Below are 5,497 nucleotides of genomic sequence, written 5' to 3'. Positions count from 1 at the left end.
CTTCAGCGAGCCAAGAAAGAACCAGCTACTGGTGAGGAGAGTTGGCAGGTGATGGTCCTCAAAGCACTGAGGGAGTCTTTGTTAAAGGCTTCACACTGGGCTACTGGGGCAGGACACTTCAGGGTCTCAAAAACACTTCGGTGGTTCTGGCAAAGTTTCTATTGGGGTCAGCTCTGGAGAGATATTGAGAACTTTTGCCACTGCTTTGATCTCTGCACAGTGCACAGAAGGATAGAGTAAGTGGGAAGGAAGGGTTGTATGGTGCATGCAGGTGCATGTGTGGGACGGGAAACCAGAAAGGGGAGCGGCAGGGGTGAGGGTTGACGGGTTGTCTTGTTGCTTTTGCTGTTGCTGGTTATTGGGTATGGTTACGGCCAACAGTAACCATTATTTGTTCAATAAAGCGGCTGTTTACAGAATAATCTGTTCTTCAACATGTCCTGGCGAATGTTACAATATTTTACCTTAAAGAAATTTAACCTTGAATAGCTCACAGATGTGTTGAAACTGACACTGAACACACATCTTACATCTTTTTCTTTTTAATTAACAGTCAGTGCCTCCCACTTGTGAAGCCAAAATATCTCATTCACCATTAAATGGCTACTTCCATTATAAGTCACAAATCTCACTTCTTCCTTCCATGAACACATTTTCCAGTTTCTCGTGTATTTTTGATTTTTTCTTAGTGCCATTTTGATCTCATTAATGCTTGCTCAAATATTTGTGGTAATTGTGTTTTTTGGTCAGTTCATTATAAGATGAGATGGTAGAAAATTGTCATTAATGACAGCTGCTGCAGAATGCAGCTCTTAGCGACTTTGCAGACATCTGATTAAGAATGTGAACTGGTTGTTTCCTAAAAGTGTGATTTATGGTTGTCTGTTTTGTATTACAAAATGAACAATAAACCATTGCCCAGGCCAAGCTATATGAAATTCAATGGTTGTGTGCTCTGAAATTGGTCAGGATGTGAGACCTTCAAACTACAAAAAGAATTCTATTCTTTTTTTTTTTTTTTTTTTTGGATGTAGTTACTACAGCTAATCCAGGGGGTAAGTCTGTGTTTACATTTTGGCTACAAAAACAAGGGCTTGAAGGCTCCCATGGCATAACTCAGTGCAGTTATTGTACTGGAATAGTGTTTTCTGAAACTTTACAGCAGAGATGTTGCAAAGTTAACAAAATAGCATTGAGAAAAAATATTGGAAATTCTACTCAGCTAATAAATGACAAAATAAATAAATAAATAAAAAATTAGCAGACCTCTTCTAAAAATATGTTCCAACACCCACCCGATTATGAGTGGTTTTGAGTCATAGATAGGATGTCAAATTGGATTTCTGTCTTCAAGTGGAAAAAAAAAATCTCTTTTTGTCTTTCTGAAATCTAAAAAGTTGGGGAATCTTGAGGAAAAATAGCAGAATTGATTTGAGAGCTGAGCACACATGGGACACAAATGTGCAAAGAGCCTTCACAGTGCATGCAGACTCTTTTATACTTCACTACACAAAGATGTAGCGTGCACACAGTCTTGCAGAGATGCCCACAGCTACAACCTGATAAGTGCATCAAACACACTCTCCCATGTAGGAGGCAGATTACACATACGCACTGATGGGTGAGAATGGGCTTCGTACCAGCTTATTAAATAAGTGGAGGTCCTGCATGGTGAAATGGAGCAGTGAGAAAGAGTTATATGCTCCGCCTCCTATGCAGTGTTGGTGGATCGCCAGCATCACCATAAGCAGTCAGTCAATAGGCTGACTCAACAGTGTGTGAAATTAAGAGGGAAATAGAAGTAGACAGATATTAAGCTTCTCTCCCACTTCCCCTCACCCTTTCAGACGCCAGACAGCAGCTAATGCCCCCACCCCCGAACCCCCACCTACTGCTATCACACACTGGCAGCACCACTGCTCCACTTCTTGTCATCTGCTCCTCCAAAGACTCCATAAGCTCCTCCGACCTCCTGCAACAGCATTAATTGAATATACCATACTGAGACAAATTTCATGAACATCTGTTTCTGTGAGTTATAGACTTAATAAAACCTGAAGTGAGGGAGTGTAAACATCTTCACATGGCTGCTACACGAAAGGAATCTCAAAGCTGCTTCTGCAAGACGAGGTTTGGTTTTGCAAGAGTTTTGTTGAAGACAAACACGTGCAGTTTGTGCCACATACATGCAAAGCAGAACTTTTGACACCTGAAAGAAAAACAAATATCAAAGCAATTACATTTAAAATTCTCATGGCTGAAATAACTGTTACTTCTTTTACAGAGCCAGACATCTATTGTCAGATATCCACTGGGAAGATGTTTAGAATAGCTCCCATTTTGCCCCCTTCTCTTCAAGCTCCTTGATATGTTAATACAGGTCTTGTTTTTGTGTTAGAAGCAAAATCCTTCTGCTGTGAGCCTCATTTTGGAAAAGCAGGGAGGAGTCACATTTCCATACGAAATGTCTGGGTTAGAATGAAACTACTATAGCACTGATCTCAAATGACGTCACATTTACTCATCAATATTCATGAGCTCCGGCAACAGCGCGAGTTCGGACAAACAAAGAGTTAGCTTACAATGACGACACCTAGTGTACGTGTAGTTTTGGAAGAAAAAGACGTCCCGGGAGCTTCATTTCAGTACAGTTCAATCAATAAACACAGTGTTGTTGAACTTAAACGTTGGTTGACATGTAGAGGCCTCAAAGTGAGCGGAAAGAAAGCTTTATTAGTTGAAAGGTAAGCTGTTTTTAAGCTAGCTCTCGCTCAGTTATTAGTGTTGTATGCGGTGTAACTAGTGTGTTTCACATTTCAGCAGACCTAAACACACTTTAGCCATCAAAATGTAGTAAGAATGTTATAGTAGGAATTTATTTTAAATCTAGGCTATTACCCATCATTAACTCTGACAGTGCAACCCTAACTTGTTAAGGAGCTAAACGTGATATTAAATCAGTTACAGAAGTTAACTCCACTGTCCGAAAAAGTGGCCTGCCACTACCAATAAAATTGTTTTGAGTTATTTTATGGCCAAATAGTCTTTTTCTTATATTTGCCCCTTTCTCCCTTGTTTAAAACTGTGGCCTTCTATTGCTTGTTGTACTAACAAAACTTAACACTGAACAAATAATTATTATGAAAATGGATAGGAATGGAAAACAAATCTTTTTGTGAACAAAAGATGATTTGTTTTGAACGTCATCTTCATTGATGCATTACATGCAAATCAATTTTCCTTTTTTCTACATCGATTTCCATTTAAACCAGTTTGAATTGATTTTAAATCAATTTTCGATTGTTTCCTTACATCCCTAGCAATCAATGAGTCATTCGGTTTTATGGACTTACCCCTTATACCACATAATATACTATGTAAAAACCATTCTTCTTAGACATATTAAAATAATATCAGGTATAGCTCCTTTATGAATTATAAATACAAAGGCAAGATATATTTATTTTCAGAGACATTGTTCTGTTTGATTATTAGATAAATACATTACTCCATGCATTGTGTTTGTACAGATGCCAGCATGCTGTGGATCAAAAATTACCAATTGATCCAGCTGTAGACGGTGGTGCATGGTATAACATCAAAGCTGCATTACAGCGAGGGTCAAGTCCAGCAAATGAGGATCTTCAACCAAGATCACAGTGAACATTATCAGTCACAATAAAAAAAACAAATGCATCTGAAATGTTTTTATTTGAACTTCATTTCTATTACAATTAATGGACGATGGAGTGTTGTTGTGGGTCAATCTTTTCCTCTTTCTCTTTGCTTCAGAAACAGCCTCATTTCTTTGGGTAGGAGCTTTCCTTTTGCGGGCTATTTTCTCCACCTAGAAACAGAAAATGAGTTTTATAAGATAATACCTCATTTGGTTTATAAACACAATCACAAAACAAAACATGACAATAGAACATTGGCTGAGCAAGCTTGGCCTGTTTTATTGACACCCAGCTGACAGGCAGGTCAAAGAAAAATAAATAGTGGCCCATTAGTCTTAATACTTTGGTGGCTTTGAGAGGTAAGGTCTAAAAAGCCTGTGTTACAAAATGTGGAGTGTTCAGCTACTGGATTCCATGACAACTGCCCACAGTAAAGCAGAGTTTATCATCTGTTGTTCATTCTTGTCTCATGAGACTAGTTTGAGCTTCTCATACTCGTATCATTCTGTGATCATTTGTTGCTGAATTACTTCTCCTAAGGTTACCATAGAAGCAAGAGGTAAGCAAAAAAGGGGAAAAGACATCATTGAGACAAAGGAGGTTGAGTTGAGATAACTACTTGAGCAATACTTGAGAAGTGGGATTAACAGGTGGGATCTCACTAATGTCTCAAATTCATCTGAATCCGAGACATTATAATTAATAATAGTTATAATAGTTCGTCCAGTAATGAAAGACAAGAAGTTGCCTTAAGTTCAGTAAAGAGTGGAGCTGTGCGTAGAGGCAATTGTCTGGACAACCAGCTACGGAAAAAGGATATCATGAACTGTATGAATGACCATTCTGCCGCGGAAAAGGCAAAGAACCTACCTGTCCAGATGTTGTTGCTGGTATTGGGTCTGGATCATCAATTGTTGGCCCTTTTCCACCGAGGAAATGCAGAGAGCAAATGTATGTATCCTTTGTCACATTTTTCTCAGTGAATCCCTCCCGTTTACAAGCTCGTACCCAACGTTGGCATTTCTCTGGTTCTCTTCCGGGCTTTGGAAATGGAATGAAAAACACTCCCTTCATATGTTCACGGTCACTATATTGCGAGTCACTTCGGCAGACACCGAAGCAGCAGTGTTTAGTTGTTACCATAATGGTTTTGTTAAAGAAATATTCGGCTATTCGGAATGCAACTTTGCTCGTACAAACACAGTATACACGCTCTACAGGTTGTTTGTCCGAATCCAATATGGCGGCGGCGCCTGCGCAGTACGCTGTTCTAAAAATAGCATTTTGACGTCATTCGTGATCAGTCCTATTAAAGAAATTTTAAGAAGTGGCTTGATGATAAAACAGTGAGTTGCCAAGGTAATATGCAAAACAGTCCCATTGACTGAGTTGGACCATGAGAAACAACTCAGAAATGGAGGCTGGATGGTTGCACAGCTTCCTGCTAATGACTGTAAAGAAATTTATTTGCTTAATATAAAAAGATTTTTTTACAAGAATGGTTAAAATTAGGACTATGTTTTTCTCTTTTAACCAATTAACATACAGGTACAAGTAAGTCAGTAAAAATCAGTTTCTTTTCTATTAATTATTATTTTGGAAAATACAGAAATTCTAATGAGCTGTTCAAATGTAGCTAATAGTGTGCTATTACTTGATGCTCTGGAAAAATATAGGGTTATTGTCAGTACAACAAGTTAAAAAGTAAAAACAAGATAAAAAAAACACTTCAAAAGGAATAAGAACAGAAAAGAGGCGAGGCAAGTTTATTTGTATACCACATTTTATGTAAAAGAGAACTTAAGTTGCTTTACATAAAG

At 38.3% G+C, this 5,497-nt stretch overlaps 1 long non-coding RNA gene across 1 annotated transcript; it reads right to left on the bottom strand.

Moving 5' to 3' along the window:
• Positions 1-3,692: 3,692 nt before the first annotated feature.
• Positions 3,693-4,983, bottom strand: LOC121642585. The gene is made up of 2 exons (XR_006010921.1): positions 4,548-4,983; positions 3,693-3,847 (listed from the first exon to the last, which is right to left on the bottom strand). It is a non-coding gene; the product is annotated as an uncharacterized LOC121642585 (long non-coding RNA).
• Positions 4,984-5,497: the final 514 nt, after the last annotated feature.

This window comes from Melanotaenia boesemani, chromosome 7 (assembly GCF_017639745.1).
Source record: "Melanotaenia boesemani isolate fMelBoe1 chromosome 7, fMelBoe1.pri, whole genome shotgun sequence".
Classification (NCBI taxonomy): domain Eukaryota; kingdom Metazoa; phylum Chordata; class Actinopteri; order Atheriniformes; family Melanotaeniidae; genus Melanotaenia; species Melanotaenia boesemani.
Note: the sequence above shows the minus strand (reverse complement) of the source record. Positions and strands in the feature narration are given on the sequence as shown.